At 37.8% G+C, this 5,000-nt stretch overlaps 1 non-coding gene and 17 pseudogenes across 1 annotated transcript in view; all 18 read right to left on the bottom strand.

The window, feature by feature from the left end:
• LOC148472507 (5S ribosomal RNA) overlaps positions 1 to 114 on the bottom strand; it is a 119-nt gene extending 5 nt beyond the window's left edge. Inside the window, exon 1 of the ribosomal RNA XR_015873820.1 lies at positions 1 to 114. This exon is cut by the window's left edge and continues 5 nt beyond it. This is a non-coding gene — a ribosomal RNA (5S ribosomal RNA).
• Positions 115 to 229: 115 nt separating this feature from the next.
• On the bottom strand, positions 230 to 348 carry LOC148472508 (5S ribosomal RNA; annotated as a pseudogene).
• Positions 349 to 464: 116 nt separating this feature from the next.
• LOC148472509 (5S ribosomal RNA) lies at positions 465 to 583 on the bottom strand (annotated as a pseudogene).
• Positions 584 to 929: 346 nt separating this feature from the next.
• On the bottom strand, positions 930 to 1,048 carry LOC148472510 (5S ribosomal RNA; annotated as a pseudogene).
• A 116-nt stretch (positions 1,049 to 1,164) lies between these two features.
• Positions 1,165 to 1,283, bottom strand: LOC148472511 (5S ribosomal RNA; annotated as a pseudogene).
• Positions 1,284 to 1,398: 115 nt separating this feature from the next.
• Positions 1,399 to 1,517, bottom strand: LOC148472512 (5S ribosomal RNA; annotated as a pseudogene).
• A 116-nt stretch (positions 1,518 to 1,633) lies between these two features.
• Positions 1,634 to 1,752, bottom strand: LOC148472513 (5S ribosomal RNA; annotated as a pseudogene).
• Positions 1,753 to 1,868: 116 nt separating this feature from the next.
• On the bottom strand, positions 1,869 to 1,987 carry LOC148472514 (5S ribosomal RNA; annotated as a pseudogene).
• A 116-nt stretch (positions 1,988 to 2,103) lies between these two features.
• On the bottom strand, positions 2,104 to 2,222 carry LOC148472515 (5S ribosomal RNA; annotated as a pseudogene).
• A 350-nt stretch (positions 2,223 to 2,572) lies between these two features.
• Positions 2,573 to 2,691, bottom strand: LOC148472516 (5S ribosomal RNA; annotated as a pseudogene).
• Positions 2,692 to 2,807: 116 nt separating this feature from the next.
• Positions 2,808 to 2,926, bottom strand: LOC148472517 (5S ribosomal RNA; annotated as a pseudogene).
• Positions 2,927 to 3,277: 351 nt separating this feature from the next.
• On the bottom strand, positions 3,278 to 3,396 carry LOC148472518 (5S ribosomal RNA; annotated as a pseudogene).
• A 116-nt stretch (positions 3,397 to 3,512) lies between these two features.
• LOC148472519 (5S ribosomal RNA) lies at positions 3,513 to 3,631 on the bottom strand (annotated as a pseudogene).
• Positions 3,632 to 3,982: 351 nt separating this feature from the next.
• Positions 3,983 to 4,101, bottom strand: LOC148472520 (5S ribosomal RNA; annotated as a pseudogene).
• Positions 4,102 to 4,217: 116 nt separating this feature from the next.
• LOC148472521 (5S ribosomal RNA) lies at positions 4,218 to 4,336 on the bottom strand (annotated as a pseudogene).
• A 116-nt stretch (positions 4,337 to 4,452) lies between these two features.
• LOC148472522 (5S ribosomal RNA) lies at positions 4,453 to 4,571 on the bottom strand (annotated as a pseudogene).
• A 116-nt stretch (positions 4,572 to 4,687) lies between these two features.
• On the bottom strand, positions 4,688 to 4,806 carry LOC148472523 (5S ribosomal RNA; annotated as a pseudogene).
• Positions 4,807 to 4,922: 116 nt separating this feature from the next.
• Positions 4,923 to 5,000, bottom strand: part of LOC148472524 (5S ribosomal RNA) — a 119-nt pseudogene continuing 41 nt past the window's right edge.

Consider the following 5,000-nt stretch of genomic DNA (forward strand, 5'->3'; position numbering starts at 1 on the left):
ACAGCACCTGGTATTCCCAGGTGGTCTCCCATCCAAGTACTAACCAGGCCCAACACTGCATAGCTTCCAAGATCAGACGAGATTGGGCATGTCCAGTGTGGTTTGACTGTAGGTGCTCAAAAACATTAACTTTAGACCTCTTTTACTTCTTAACTCAAGTAAATTCAATGATAAGTTGTAAAATTAAATGTAAAATATAATAGAAAAGAATGTTATGGCAGTATAAAATTACCTACAGCTCCTGGTATTGCAAGGTGGTCTCCCATCCAAGTACTAACCAGGCCCAACACTGCATAGCTTCCAAGATCAGACGAGATTGGGCATGTCCAGTGTGCTTTGGCTGTAGGTGCTCAAAAACATTAACTTTAGACCTCTGTTACTTCTTAACTCAAGTAAATTCATTGATAAGTTGAAAAAATTAAATGTAAAATGTAATAGAAAAGAATGTTATGGCAGTATAAAATTACCTACAGCACCTTGTATTCCCAGGTGGTCTCCCATCCAAGTACAAACCAGGCCAAACACTGCATAGCTTCCAAGATCAGACGAGATTGGGCATGTCCAGTGTGGTTTGGCTGTAGGTGCTCAAAGACATTAACTTTAGACCTCTTTTACTTCTTTACTCAAGTAAATTCATTGATAAGTTGAAAAAATTAAATGTAAAATGTAATAGACTGTTATGGCAGTATAAAATTACCAACAGCACCAGGGATTCCTAGGTGGTCTCCCATCCAAGTACTAACTAGGTCCAACACTGCATAGCTTCCAAAATCAGACGAGATTGGGCATGTCGAGTGGGGTTTGGCTGTAGGTGCTCATAAACATTAACTTTAGACCTCTTTTACTTCTTAACTCAAGTAAATTCATTGATAAGTTGAAAAAATTAAATGTAAAATGTAATAGAAAAGAATGTTATGGCTGCATAAAATTACCTACAGCACCTGGTATTCCCAGGTGGTCTCCCATCCAAGTACTAACCAGGCCCAACACTGCATAGCTTCCAAGATAAGACGAGATTGGGCATGTCCAGTGTGGTTTGGCTGTAGGTGCTCAAAAACATTAACTTTAGACCTCTATTACTTCTTAACTTAAGTAAATTCATTGATAAGTTGAAAAAATTAAATTTAAAATGTAATAGAAAAGAATGTTATGGCACTATAAAATTACCTACAGCACCTGGTAATCCCAGGTGGTCTCCCATCCAAGTACTAACCAGGCCCAACACTGCATAGCTTCCAAGATCAGACGAGATTGGGCATGTCCAGTGTGGTTTGGCTGTAGGTGCTCAAAAACGTAAACTTTAGACCTCTTTTACTTCTTAACTCAAGTAAATTCAATGATAAGTTGAAAAATGAAATGTAAAATGTTATAGAAAAGAATGTTAGGGCAGTATAAAATTACCTACAGCACCTGGTATTCCCAGGTGGTCTCCCATCCAAGTACTAACCAGGCCCAACACTGCATAGCTTCCAAGATCAGTTGAGATTGGGCATGTCCAGTGTGGTTTGGCTGTAGGTGCTCAAAAACATTAACTATAGACCTCTTTTACTTCTTAACTCAAGTAAATTCATTGATAAGTTGAAAAAATGAAATGTAAAATGTAATAGAAAAGAATGTTTTGGTTGTCTAAAATTACCTACAGCACCTGGTATTCCCAGGTGGTCTCCCATCCAAGTACAAACGAGGCCCAACACTGCATAGCTTCCAAGATCAGACGAGATTGGGCATGTCCAGTGTGGTTTGGCTGTAGGTGCTCAAAAGCATTAAATTTAGACCTCTATTACTTCTTAACTCAAGTAAATTCATTGATAAGTTGAAAAAATTAAATGTAAAATGTAATAGAAAAGAATGTTATGGTAGTATAAAATTACCTACAGCTCCTGGTATTCCCAGGTGGTCTCCCATCCAAGTACTAACCAGGCCCAACACTGCATAGCTTCCAAGATCAGAAGAGATTGGGCATGTCCACTGTGGTTTGGCTGTAGGTGCTCAAAAGCGTTAAATTTAGACCGCTTTTACTTCTTAACACAAGTAAATTCATTGATAAGTTGAAAAAATTAAATGTAAAATGTAATAGAAAAGAATGTTATGGCAGTATAAAATTACCTACAGCACCTGGGATTCCTAGGTAGTCTCCCATCCAAGTACTAACCAGTCCCAACACTGCATAGCTTCCAAAATCAGATGAGATTGGGCATGTCCAGTGTGGTTTGGCTGTAGGTGCTCAAAAACATTAACTTTAGACCTCTATTACTTCTTAACTCAAGTAAATTCATTAATAAGTTGAAAAAATTAAATGTAAAATGTAATAGAAAAGAAGGTTATGGCAGTATAAAATTACCTACTGCACCTGGTTTTCCCAGGTGGTCTCCCATCCAAGTACTGACCATGCCCAACACTGCATAGCTACCAAGATAAAATGAGATGGGGCATGTCCAGTGTGGATTGGCTGTAGGTGCTCAAAAGTATTAACTTTAGACCTCTTTTACTTCTTAACTCAAGTAAATTCAATGATAAGTTGAAAAATTAAATGTAAAATGTAATAGAAAAGAATGTTATGGCAGTATAAAATTACCTACAGCTCCTGGTATTCCCAGGTGGTCTCCCATCCAAGTACTAACCAGGCCCAACACTGCATAGCTTCCAAGATCAGACGAGATTGGGCATGTCCAGTGCGGTTTGGCTGTAGGTGCTCAAAAACATTAACTTTAGACCTCTATTACTTCTTAAATCAAGTAAATTCATTGATAAGTTGAAAAAATTAAATGTAAAATGTAATAGAAAAGAATGTTATGGCAGTTTAAAATTACCTACAGCACCTGGGATTCCTAGGCAGTCTCCCATCCAAGTAGTAACCAGTCCCAACACTGCATAGCTTCCAAGATCAGACGAGATTGGGCATGTCCAGTGTGGTTTGGCTGTAGGTGCTCAAAAACATTAACTTTAGACCTGTATTACTTCTTAACTCAAGTAAATTCATTGATAAGTTGAAAAAATTAAATGTAAAATGTAATAGAAAAGAATGTTATGGCAGTATAAAATTACCTACTGCACCTGGTTTTCCCAGGTGGTCTCCCATCCAAGTTCTGACCTTACCCAACACTGCATAACTACCAAGATAAGACGAGATTGGGCATGTCCAGTGTGGATTGGCTGTAGGTGCTCAGAAGTATTAACTTTAAACCTCTATTACTTCTTAACTCAAGGAAATTCATTGATAAGTTGAAAAAATTAAATGTAAAATGTAATAGAAAAGAATGTTCTGGTAGTATAAAAATACCTATATCTCCTGGTATTCCCAGGTGGTCTCCCATCCAAGTACTAACCAGGCCCAACACTGCATAGCTTCCAAGATCAGACGAGATTGGGCATGTCCACTGTGGTTTGGCTGTAGGTGCTCAAAAGCATTAAATATAGACCACTTTTACTTCTTAACACAAGTAAATTCATTGATAAGTTGAAATAATCAAATGTAAAATGTAATAGAAAAGACTGTTATGGCAGTATAAAATTACCTACAGCACCTGGTATTCCCAGGTGGTTTCCCATCCAAGTACTAACCAGGCCCAACACTGCATAGCTTCCAAGATCAGACGAGATTGGGCATGTCCAGTGTGGTTTGACTGTAGATGCTCAAAATCATTAACTTTAGACCTGTATTACTTCTTAACTCAAGTAAATTCATTGATAAGTTGAAAAAATTAAATGTAAAATGTAATAGAAAAGAATGTTATGGCAGTATAAAATTACCTACTGCACCTGCTTTTCCCAGGTGGTCTCCCATCCAAGTCCTGACCATACCCAACACTGCATAGTTACCAAGATAAGACGAGATTGGGCAGGTCCAGTGTGGATTGGCTGTAGGTGCTCAAAAGTATTAACTTTAGACCTCTTTTACTTCTTAACTCAAGTAAATTCATTGATAAGTTGAAAAAATCTAATGTAAAATGTAATAGAAAAGAATGTTCTGGCAGTATAAAATTACCTACAGCTCCTGGTATTCCCAGGTGGTCTCCCATCCAAGTACTAACCAGGCCCAACACTGCATAACTTCCAAGATCAGACGAGATTGGGCATGTCCACTGTGGTTTGGCTGTAGGTGCTCAAAAGCATTAAATTTAGACCGCTTTTATTTCTTAACTCAAGTAAATTCAATGTTAAGTTGAAAAAATTAAATGTAAAATGTAATAGAAAAGAATGTTATGGCAGTATAAAATTACCTACAGCACCTGGTATTCCCAGGTGGTCTCCCATCCAAATACTAACCAGGCCCAACACTGCATAGCTTCCAAGATGAGACGAGATTGGGCATGTCCACTGTGGTTTGGCTGTAGGTGCTCAAAAGTGTTAAATTTAGACCACTTTTACTTCTTAACACAAGTAAATTCATTGATAAGTTGAAAAAATTAAATGTAAAATGTAATAGAAAAGAATGTTATGGCAGTATAAAATTACCGACAGCACCTGGGATTCCTAGGTAGTCTCCCATCCAAGTACTAACCAGTCCCAACACTGAATAGCTTCCAAGATCAGACGAGAGTGGGCATGTCCAGTGTGGTTTGGCTGTAGGTGCTCAAAAACATTAACTTTAGACCTCTATTACTTCTTAACTCAAGTAAATTCATTGATAAGTTGAAAAAATTAAATGTAAAATGTAATAGAAAAGAATGTTAAGGCTGCATAAAATTACCTACAGCACCTGTTATTCCCAGGTGGTCTCCCATCCAAGTACTAACCAGGGACAACACTGCATAGCTTCCAAGATCAGACGAGATTGGGCATGTCCAGTGTGGTTTGGCAGTAGGTGCTCAAAAACATTAACTTTAGACCTCTATTACTTCTTAACTCAAGTAAATTCATTGATAAGATGAAAAATTTAAATGTAAAATGTAATAGAAAAGAATGTTCTGGCAGTATAAAATTACCTACAGCTCCTGGTATTCCCAGGTGGTCTCCCATCCAAGTGCTAACCAGGCCCAACACTGCATAGCATCCAAGAT

The sequence above is a fragment of the Taudactylus pleione genome, unplaced genomic scaffold, assembly GCF_031769625.1.
Source record: "Taudactylus pleione unplaced genomic scaffold, aTauple2 ptg000967l, whole genome shotgun sequence".
Taxonomy (NCBI): Eukaryota; Metazoa; Chordata; class Amphibia; order Anura; family Myobatrachidae; genus Taudactylus; species Taudactylus pleione.